This window comes from Bos indicus, chromosome 12 (assembly GCF_029378745.1).
Source record: "Bos indicus isolate NIAB-ARS_2022 breed Sahiwal x Tharparkar chromosome 12, NIAB-ARS_B.indTharparkar_mat_pri_1.0, whole genome shotgun sequence".
In the NCBI taxonomy this organism is placed as follows: Eukaryota; Metazoa; Chordata; class Mammalia; order Artiodactyla; family Bovidae; genus Bos; species Bos indicus.
In genome coordinates this window covers 22,085,804-22,097,366 of record NC_091771.1, presented here as the reverse complement: position 1 = coordinate 22,097,366, position 11,563 = coordinate 22,085,804, and positions in this window count along the sequence as shown.

Here is an 11,563-nt window from a genome sequence, read left to right as displayed (position 1 = left end):
CTTGAGTAAATTATTTAACTTCCTGTGACTCAGTCTCTTCGTTTGAAAAGCAGAAATGATAACACTCATGCCTCTGAGGATAATTGTCCTTAATGAAATAATGGACAACATATAAAATACCGGGCACATGGCAGATACTCAAATAAATGGCCGTGCTCTTCCCTACTAATGGGAAGACAACAGGACTCAGCTGCCCTAGAAAGACTGAGCTCTTAAAGAAGGCATTGTGAGTGGCAGTTCTGAATTATATGATCCACAGTCTGCATGGATGCACGTTCTATCCTTCTGCTTTGGTCAGTTCTCCCGCAGGGACAATGCACCTTTAAGACTATTGGCCAGGGTTAGAAATTTTAGTACTACAATTAAACTGACCAATGAAGATCCAAAGTGAGTCTTGATAATGGCCTCATTAGCACCATAGTATAAGCCAGAGGTCAGGAAACATCCTGCTGGCCAAGCCAATTTTTGTAAATAAAGTTTTATTGGTATACAGCGGCCCTCACTTAGCTACGCAGTGCCTATAGCTGCTTTTCCACCACTACAGTGGAGCTGATTTGTTGTCACCAGGCCCACAAGTCAAAAATATTTCCTCTCTGGCCCTTTATGGAGAAAGTTGGCTGAGCTCTGCTCTGAGCAACCAAATGACAACCATATTCATCTATTTAATCCAACTTCTTTGTGGAGCACTTTTTACAGTCCCAGCATCATGGTAAGCTTGGCGTCACTGATAGATAATAGGACACTAGTCCCCAAGAAGAGGAGTGTGTGAAGCCAGCAAATAATTGTGGCAAATTATAAAATGTCCCATTACATACTACAGGCGACAGCAGGGGAACCAGGATAGGGGAATTCAAGATATGCAGGAGTCTCGAGAAAGTCCTTTCTAGTTCCTTTGTAACTGAAAGTTAGTCATTTTTTCCCAACGTTGCAAATCCTTGATTATAGGAATTAAATTCACTTTGCAACAATGAGCTTTAGACCAACGAGACACACTGAGAAGGGGTACGCAGGTGCGGAGGGCTTCACCACTGCTGCCCAGCGCGTTGTGGCTTATCTGCTTCCCTACTGGACACTTAGAAGCTATTTTACAAATCTGGGTGTGTGGGTACTTCTTTGTTTCTCAAGGATGCAGTTCGTGTTCCCACCCTATACATGTGAGGGCCAGAAATTCTGAACAACCTGCAGTGAGGCAGTTACCCCACACCACGGAGGAGTGTGCTGTCTCCTACGTGACTTTCTAACTCTCCACTTGATGCTCCCACAGGTGAAACGCCTATTTATAAGGAACCGAGCCTAATGTCTCACTCCACTGTACATAAAAACACTTTTTTTTTTTTTTGCACTATTTTGGTACACACTGAATTTTCCAAGAATGTAAATACATTGAAAACTCAACAGACATTGTGATGTTTACTTAGAACTTTACCAAGAGCCATCTACCATTCTGGATGTTTATTTAGAAGACTGTGTCATCAACAGCATTGCCTCTTGTGGTGTTAGATATTGTCAGTCACCAGGACAAAGTATCTTGATCAGTCTGAGTTTTCAGCTAACCCCCTTGAAAGGATTCCACTTTAACTTTTAAATACTTTTTATTTAGCCTTTATTCCAAATAAGGAATTTAAAGAAAAAGTGTAAACACAATTTAGTCTTATTGCTCTGGAAACCAGATTTATTATTTATTGTTGTTGTTGTTCAGTCACTCAGTCGTGTCCGACTCTTTGCAACCCCATGGATTGTAGCACGCCAGGCTTCTCTGTCCAACACTTCCCAGAGTTTCCACAAACTCATCCACTGAGTTGGTGATGCCATCCAACCATCTCATCCTCTGTCATCCCCTTCTCCTTCTGCCTTCAATCTTTCCCAGCATCAGGGTCTTTTCCAAGGAGTCAGTTCTTCACATCAGGTGGCCAAAGTATTGGAGCTTCAGCTTCAGCATCAGTCCTTCTAAGGAATATTCAGGGTTGATTTCCTTTAGGATTGACTGATTTGATCTCCTTGCAGTCCAAGGGACTCTCAAGAGTCTTCTTTATAAGTGCAAGCATCTGACTCCTTCATTACATTATTTACTGTAGTTGTATGGGACACGAGAAATTGTGTTATAAATTGCTTTCCATTTATTTCTTACTATTACAGGGAAACCTCATTTTATTGCACTTGGCAGATATTGTGCTTTTTATTTTTTAACAAATTGAAGGTTTGTGGCAACCCTGCATTGAGCAAGTCTGTTGGCACCGTGTTTCCAAGATCATTTGCTCACTTCATGTCTCTGGGTCACATTTCAGTACTTCGCACTATACTGCAAATGTTTTCATTATGATTCTATTTGTTATGGTGATCTGTGATCAGTGATCTCTGATGTTACTTGTAAAAAGATCACAACTCACTAAAGGCTCAGATGACAATTAACATTTTTGAGCAACAGGGGATTTTTTTAATGACAGTATGCACATGGCATTTAGACATAAAGCCATTGTGCACTTAATACAGTTCAGCATTGTATAAGCAGAACTTTTATATTCACCAGGAAACCAAAATTCATGTGACTTACTTTATTTTCATATTCACTTCATTGCTGTGGTCTGAAACTGAACCCACAATGTCTCCAAGGTCTGCTTGTATAAATTTTATGTATATATAAAATTATCTATGAATTTTTTCTCATGAAAAACTTAAGACCCAGAGAGGTAATAGGCTTCACCCAAGTCGACCAGCTATTTAGTGGCAAAATCAGGAAGATCTTTTTACTGGGTTCCTCCCATAAGCCAGGCTCTGCACTAGTCACTTTCAATGTCCTTCAATTCCTAAATAAGCACTTAAAGTCCACCGCTGCTTAGCCTCATACAGGAGCCGATGGTGCCAAGCTGGGCAGGAAGAGTCCCTGCTCTCAAGGGAAGGCAGACCAGAAAGACCACGGACCATACATACATAAATAGATGAACTGGTCACGGTACAGAAATGGGGACTCTAACTCAGCCTGGTCCAAGGGAAGGCAATGTACGAACTGACCCTGGAATGGTGGTTAAGGGTTCACCTGGCACACAGGAAGTGCGAAAGCATTTCAGGCAGAGAGAAGAGATAATCCTGGAGGACAGTCAGCGAGAGCTTGGCGCTCCTGCAGGACATAAAGTACTCCAGCTTAGCGTCCACTGAGGGTGAGAACACAGAAGTGGTGAGTGGTGGAGCTACGGAACGAGGCACACAGCTCACAGAGGGCATGTTTTCCCAAACTGAACTCACCCTTGAACTTCACGAAGAAATGAGGAGGCTTTTAAATAGTTGTGTGACAGCTGGTCATTCACTCTTGTGGTAGATGCCACAGAAACCCAGATGAACCATGACAAGGAGCTAGAATAAGAGTGGCCTTGGGTAGAGAGAACACACAACACAATAAAAGAAGCAGCAGGATCAAGGTTGGGTGATGGAGGGAATTTTCTGGATGGAGGCAGAGAGAAGACTTGAGGATCACTCCAGGTGTCTGGAGTGGATGATGAAGAATGATGAGACCCTTCACTGAAATGAAAAATTCAGGAGGAAGTGGATAGTTTGGTCTGGAAGGTGAGGAAGAAAGAGGATGAGCACAGACTAGGATGCGCCGGGTACACAGTACTGCTGAGAATCCGGGTGGGACTACGGGTGTGAAATTCAGTAGACTGGTCTGGACTAGAGATGCTAGAGAATCCAGGCAGGGAAGCATCAGCATGGATACTACTTCATTTACTCCTTGCAACCACCTTAGGAGGCAGAGCTTAACAGGCTCATTTAAAAGACAAGAAAACCAAAGTTTACCCAGTCTCATAGTTGGAGGGCCAAGATTTGTCCCTTGGTATGTCTGACTCCAAAGCTCATGCTTTCTCTTCTACATCATGTCATCCTCCAACTGAAGGGGCTCATGGCTCCTAGCTAAGCATTTTTCTATTACTCCAACCTGTTCTTCACTGTCCAGAAATCAATAAATCAGAATGACTTCAATAAAATCAGAATGATTGCATGGAGAAGTACGGCTTCCCAGAAATCACTATAAGCAAAATCCAAATTTCCCAGGAAACTGGTTTCAAAAACAAAATATCTTGATATGTGCACCAAGAGAGCAGCCTTCCCAAGCCCACAGGGGAGCCTCTCACTATATCCTCTCCGTTCATACTCCTAAGCTACAACTTGCCAGAAAGTGAAAAGGGGGATCCCAGAGCCCACGGTGAAGGCCTCCAGGATTTAGGCAAGTAGCCTCATTATTTTTTAAATTTTTAATTTAATTGTTTGCTTTTTGGTTGCCCTGGGTCTTTGTTGCAGAGCACGGGCGTCAGCAGTCGCAGCACGTGGGCTCATCTGTTGTGGTTCGTGGGCCCTGGAGTGCAGGCTCAGCAACTGTGGTACCCGAACTTTAGTTGCCCATGGCCTGTGGAATCTTCCCAGACCAGGGATCAAACCTGTGTTCCCTGCATTGGCAGGTGGCTTCTTATCCACTGTGCCACCAGGGAAGTCCTTAAGTACCCTCAATATTAAAAACAAATACAAAACTTTTGCTCATCTTACAGGCCAAATCCACTTCAGATAATAAACAGCTATATTTATTTAACATCTAAGTAGATCTGTTTCAAAGCTACTAAACCAAAGAGTGACGTAACCATTCATCATCTGCATTTCACATCAGGGAAAGAAAGGAGGAGGCAAAAAGCAGGTGGGCAGTGGTGAGGGAGCCTGGGCAAAGTCACAGATGGGTTGGATGACAACACGGAAACCACTGGCCTCAGCTTCCCCCAGGTGCTGGGCAAAGAATCAGGCTGGCTCCTTATGTAGCCCTCACCCCACGGCGGCAGAAGATTGATAGCAACAGGAGATCCAAATGCCTATCATGCGCCAAAGTGGAGGCATCTGCATGTGATTTAAAACGTCTTCCTGTCACCATGAGACAGCAGTCTGTATGGTGAGGTAAGATCTTGGCTTGCCCCGTCTCACCCCAATCCACTCATGCGCTGTTCACAAAGAGCTCATGCAGGAATTCCCCGCCCAGCTCCATCTGATCCAGGCTGAAACCGACCGTAGGCATCTTGGAAGCCGCAAGACCTGCATCCTGAACTCTCAGCTGACCCACGACACCTGCCAGAGCTGCTGGAAGAAGCCGTCACCCACAGCTTTGTGCCGATTCTCAGATAGCCAAGCCCTTCCAGGACCAACGAAATGGCCAAGACAGCGAGTCGCCTCTCTGTCTGGACAGGCTCGTCATTTGATGAAAGTCAAGGAATGTGACGGCTGCAGTCATCACCCGGGGCGTCTGCCGTCATCATGTTCCCCGATTCCTCGGATCTGGCTGTTCAAACAGACTGGACAAGGCCTGGCTGCTGCTCTTGCTATTCACAGACACCATTCCAAAACCTGCCCCTGTGGTCCAAGTTCTTCTAGAAGCTAAGATAGACGATTAAGCAAAAGTCAAGTATGCATGGTTGGTTTAAAAATTCTTCCTTCCGTCCTCGTCTGATGCACACCAGTTGTTATTAATACCAGCACACCCCTGGATCATTCCTTACAATAGCAAACCCCCATCCCACCAGACCCCTCTCCCTTCTAGAAAACAGAGGTTGGCCCCTGACATGACTGAAGGGGTAAGGTCAGCAGTCTGAAACCATGATCTGGTAGAATGCTGACAAAGAGCCCTGCATTTGGGGAAGCTGTGTTTGTTCCAGCTAAGCCCTGAATCTACCTGTTCACAGAGACGGGGCAAACTTCAACTTGAATTCCTCAGCTGTAAGATCAGGACCATACCTGACACCCCACCTGTTGTGCTAACCTCTTGTGAATGACATCAGGATAAGACGAAAGCAGAGGGACTTCCCTGGTCGTCCAGTGGTTAAGACTTCACCTTCCAGTGCAAGGGGTGTGAAGGTTTGACCCCCTAGTCAGGCGAGCTAAGATCCCACATGCCTCGTGGCCAGAAAAAACCAAGACATAAAACAGAAGCAGTATTGTAACAGATTCAATAAAGACTTTGTAAATGGTCCACATCAAAAAAAATCTTTAAAAAATAAAAAAAAAAGAAAGCCAAAATGTAAATATGGATTACCAAAATACAACACACAGTTATTATTACTGAGGGCCGATCCATGCCTCTTTACTGTGCATCACACCCAAACAGGATTACATTTTGTAACAGGCCTGCTTTTGGTTATTTTGAGCCTCAGACTTTGGGTTCCGATGATCAGTACCTGAAAGGAGCCTTAAACTGAAGACTTTATGAAATTGACAATAAGATGTAATAAGGAGTAAGTGGCTCTTGCTCTGTAATGAGAATTGTGTATTATTTTATTAGATATTCTTGTGCTTCCCTGGTGGCTCAGATGGTAAAGCGTCTGCCTGCAATGCAGGAGACCTGGGTTCGATCCCTGGGTCAGGAAGATCCCCTGGAGGAGGAAATGGCAATCCACTCCAATATTCTTGCCTGAAAAATTCCATGGAGGGAGGAGCCTGGTGGGCTACAGTCCATGGGGTTGCAAATAGTCAGACACGACTGGGCAACTGCACTTTCTTTCTTTCTTTATTTATTAGATATTCTTAGGTAATGGAACTCAATCCTAAATTTCTTTTCCCTAAGAAACTGGTGAAAACCCTCACACGGCATAGCCAAGATAGAGTTCTCTCTCCGACCCATTTCTTATTTCTCTACATCTTGAAAAGTTTCTGTGCCAAGGCATCTGCTTCCTTATGTAACTACAGAGTGATCTTGGCTTGTGTCTGTGTGATGGCCCAAAGCAAGGTCGCTGAGAATCAAATCAGCCTCCACTGATCTGCCTCCCTCCAATGTGATTGGCGGAAGATGAGCTGCAGTCTGACCTGGGAACAGCCCCCCAGCCTTCAGCTCTCCGTCTCTGCATTTCTTCTTCCTTCCATCAATATTTGCCCAGCGCCACAATATGGCAAACACTGCTTAGGAGAAGATACTGCACAACACACACAATGCCCTTCCTTTGGAGGCGTTTATCCTCCACAGTCAGATTTGTTCAGGAGAATGGGTTCGCCCTGTGAGATCAAAGGCCAAGGGGTTTGCTATAAATGCTTTGGGCAGAAAGAGCCCTTCAGGCTTGGTGTCTGAGCCCAAGTGCTCAGTTGCTCAGTCAAGTCCGACTCTTTGCCACCCCAAGGACTGTAGCTCACCAGGCTCCTCTGTCCATGCGATTCTCCAGGCATAAATACTGGAGTGTGTTGCCATTTCCTCCTCCAGGGAGTCTTCCTGACCCAGGGAAGGAAACAACATCACTTGTGTCTCCTGCATTGGCAGGTGGCCTCTTTACCACTGCACCACCGGGGAAGCCCGCCTGAGCCCAGGAGGGATCCCTAATTGCTCAGAAATCTGAACACCACAGCACTGGTGACACCTCCCTGGAAACGGCCTTTGAGGGAGCAGCCTACGGTGACCCCGTTTCCTCATGTCACAGGAGGCCACTCCCAGGTCTTCTGGAACACACCAACACTCACTTCAAGCACTTACTGTGTGCCAGGCCAAGAGCTAAAAACCGTGCTTGAAGCCGCTTAACCACTATTATCATCTGCTTTGTACAGATGAGGAAATCATTGCTCAGGAAGATTAAGTATCAAATCCAAGCTCACTGGTGACGAGTGGTAGAACCAGGCTTCAACCCTAACCTGACTCCAGGGATCTCCCAAGGTTAGAGAAGCTGAGTACAGCACAGCCAGGAGAAGCCATCTGTTTACAGCAATGAGGAGGGGTTTTTTTTTTGGGGGGGGGGGGTTGGGGGAGGTCTCTCTATGACTCAGAAGGGCTTCTCTGGTGGCTCAGTGATAAAGAATCTGCCTGCACTGCAGGAGCCACAGGAGACTTGGGTTCAATCTCTGGATCGGGAAGATTCCCCTGGAGAAGGAAATGACAACCCACTCCAGTATTCTTGCCTAGACAATCCCAAGGACAGAGGAGCCTGGTGGACTACAGGCCAGGGGGGTCACAAGGAGCCAGACACGACTGAAACAACAGAGTATGCATGCAAGCCTGGCTCAGAACAGAAATGAATCTTTTCTCAGAAAATCCAGTCTGATCTCTGTGACTTAGAAAAAGAGTTACATGAACTCTGTGTGATCCAAGAGGGCAAAACTAGCAAGGCTGGCAGCAGCATTCTCCTATAAAGGTCAGCGATGTTCCAGGGGCTGAGAACAACCCTGAGCACTGTCAGGACCCACACGCGCTTCCCTTCCTCCCCTGGGCATCTCAGAATGCTCTCCGGGAATCCTCCCAGCACTTCGGAGGAGCAAGTGGACCTCCAGACGTGGTGATGCTCCCAGGGAGCTGGTTCTGAGATTCTAACAGGAGCAACCACCAGCTTCCGTCCCCTCTCTGTTCCACACGCCCTGATGTCCAAGCCGGAGAAAGGCCAGTGGGCCTTGAGCCACCTTCTAAGACAGGCCTTGTTATTTGAACAAAAGCTCCCCCACCACCCTGCCACCAAGCTGCCCCACCATTTTCTCAGCAACACTCCACGGAGCCACCCTACTCTAGCAGCACAGTGTTCTCAATTTTCTCGCTTCCTCCAACCAAAACTGGGAGGGAGAGTCTCAGATTCCTTCATTGGTGGAAAAGAGGCTGCAGAGAGAAAGAGCCTCTTTGTCAAAAGCTCATTTGCAATGGCCTGAACAGAGGACTTAGAATCTGGGACCGGCTCCAGGTGGGGAGGTCTTGCCTGGAATTCCTAATACATTCTTTCTGTTATTAAAATAATATAGGGAACCAGGGTGGCCCGTTGCTTCGCTGCATGGAGTCAATTTGGCTCATGCTGGGCGACCATTTAAAATTTGACCTCAAGAGGTGCCAGTTTCCAAATCTTTTCATGCTGGGTATGTTTCCATTCCGCACAACAAGCCCACAGCTGTTCCCCAAACTCTTTCTCCCAGCAAAGAGTAACTCAGTAGACCCAGCCTCTTGCCAGGAGTGATGCAATCCACCGAGCTCCTCAGTGTCCTGTTCCCCTGGCCCCACCCAGCTGCCCTGCCCAGGGCCGGCTCTCTGGTCCACTTCTCAGGTCCGCCTCTTCACCTTCCTCGGCACAGGCCTCCCTTTGTGATCCGGGAAGGTGTGTTTCCAGGCGACTGGATGCACATGGCAATTCCTCCTTCCAACACGGAAGAGAAACCCTGCCTGCCTCCCCCACTCAGCCATGAGTCATCAACAGATAGGATGGCAAAGGCTTTGGCAAGGATGAGTTAGGGGAGGAGGAGGAAGGAGCCACGATGCACCCAAATTTGCCTCCCAAGAGCTCTTTTCCAGCTTCCTTTGACCTCCACGTTTCCCCCAAAGAAACCTGGAGGAAAACATCTTCAAACCACCAGGTTTTCCATGAGGCATCTGGTCCTCCAAGATGATGTAGGCAAGAGAAAACAAGTATGTATTTGTTTTTGAATATAAATTTCTTATCTTGAGAGCTCTGATCAGCTCATCCATGGTTTCTGAAAATGACCTGTTCAGCCTTGGGTGCACCCGGAGCTGTGAGATTCGCCCCTGTGAGCTCCTTGGAGGCCAGTGAGACTATGCTATGAAAACCTGCCTCCCGGTAACCTGCCCGGGGCACTCGGAAGCCGAGGAACAGGGTGCCACTGCCTTCTGCCATCACTTCCAGTCCCCGCCCTGTGCCTTTCTTCTAGTTCACTGCAGACATCCCACTCTCTCTGAGGCTCAGAGCAGATGAAAAAGCAATTGTAGCAACTTGAAACACCCCCGGAGGAGCAGCCCGTTGTCATGATCTCTGACAGGAAGGAAATAAGATGGTGTTTTATTTTTAAGTAGCCCATGAGATTTCAACGATCGCATTAAAATTTTAATCACAAACTCCTTAAGTTAGGAAGAGAGAGAGGGAAAAAAAAAAAAAGACCCACAAAGGACTCATTGTATAAGAGAGTTTCACCATTTGGAGTTCTTTTATAAATTTGTGTCAGATCACAATTTGCTGTCTGGGAAATGTAAATTAGTTATTAATGAGCCAAAATTCTAACATCAAAGCCTGTGCATCCACATGCCAGGGAGAAACAAAGAGCTCTCACAGAGCGCTATCAACAGCTCCGTGCACCGGCCTGAATGCCGCATTCATCTTGACACGCTTTGCTGCCCCGTGAAGGAGATCGCTTTTCACCAGTGGAGTCACACAGGGCTCCTGGACCATGTGCATCACCTCCACCTGGGCACCGGCTGTTGGTCAGTATCCCAGGCAACAGGCAGTGTGTGTGGTTTGCAGAGAGCAGAGTAGATGGCCCCTTCCTTCCCAGCTGACCGTTTTTGCAAAGTGCATTTAAGGTTCGCAATGTGACCTCACCCAGGTAGAGGAGGGGAACATGCACCTGCTTTCGAAGCGTTCACACAGAGCCGGCTTCATAATCTCAGCCCTTCTTGTGTCAGTGGAAACCAAAAGTCTAGATAGAAAAGGCACACTCAGAATGAGAAAGCAGGCCAGTTGTTTGGAGCCTGGGAATGGTGGGTTAGAGAACTCTAACACAAGTTGTGCAGGCATCTGGAAATATGTAGGCATTTATTATTCATTCTCTCAGCAGATGCTGCTGGGCTTCTCTCGGGCACTGGCTCTGTACCACGCAGGGGACATGCATGCGTGTGTGCTTGCTAAGTCACTCAGTTGTGCCCGACTTTTGCGACCCCATGGACCTGTAGCCCACCAGGCTTCTCTGTCCATGGGATTCTCCAGGCAAGAGTACTGGAGTGGGTTGCCATTTCCTCCTTCAGGGGATCTTTCCCACCCAGGGATGGAAGCTGAGTCTCCTGTATCTCCTGCACGAGCAGGTGGATTCTTTACCACTGATCCTTCTTAGGCTGATATCCCTCCCTGGGCAGCCCTTCTGGCATCGTTGAGCTGGAATTCCTCTCTGTCTTCAGCAGGGCCATCTGTCCTTGCACACTCAGCCGTGAGCAGCAACCTGGAGAGTGCTTCTCTGACCCTCAACTCAAATACTTCACACAGTTGTTCTTAAGTACATTCCCGTCCCTCTCATCATTTATTTGCAAGCTGCCCAAAGTGTGTCTCACAGAACAAGAGGAAGAAGCGGCACAATGGTCACACAAATTTGGGAAACACTGCATGAGTTATCAGGCTTCTGAGGTGGGCTAGCGGTAAAGAACCTGCCTGCCAATGCAGGAGACGTAAGAGACACAGGTTCGATCCTTGGGTCAGGGAGATCCCCTGGAGGAGGGCATGGCAACCCACTCCAGTATTCTTGCCTGGAGAATCCCATAGACAGAGGAGCTTGGTAAGCTACAGTCCATGGGGTTGCAGAGTCGGACACAACGGAAGTGACTGAGCACATACAAGATACATGAGTTATTCCCATCTCGGAGATTCACAGCCCATGAAGCTCTGAGACATCCTATAGCAGACAGTTCTTCCTAGGACTTGCAATCCACATGGCATGGCTGGTTCAATCTTTGACACATCCCTCTGCACCACATGGGCTTCCCTGATAGCTCTTTTGGTAAAGAATCCACCTGCAATGAGGGAGACCCCGGTTCAATTCCTGGGCTGCAGATCCCCTGGAGAAGGGAAAGGCTATCCACTCCAGTATTCTG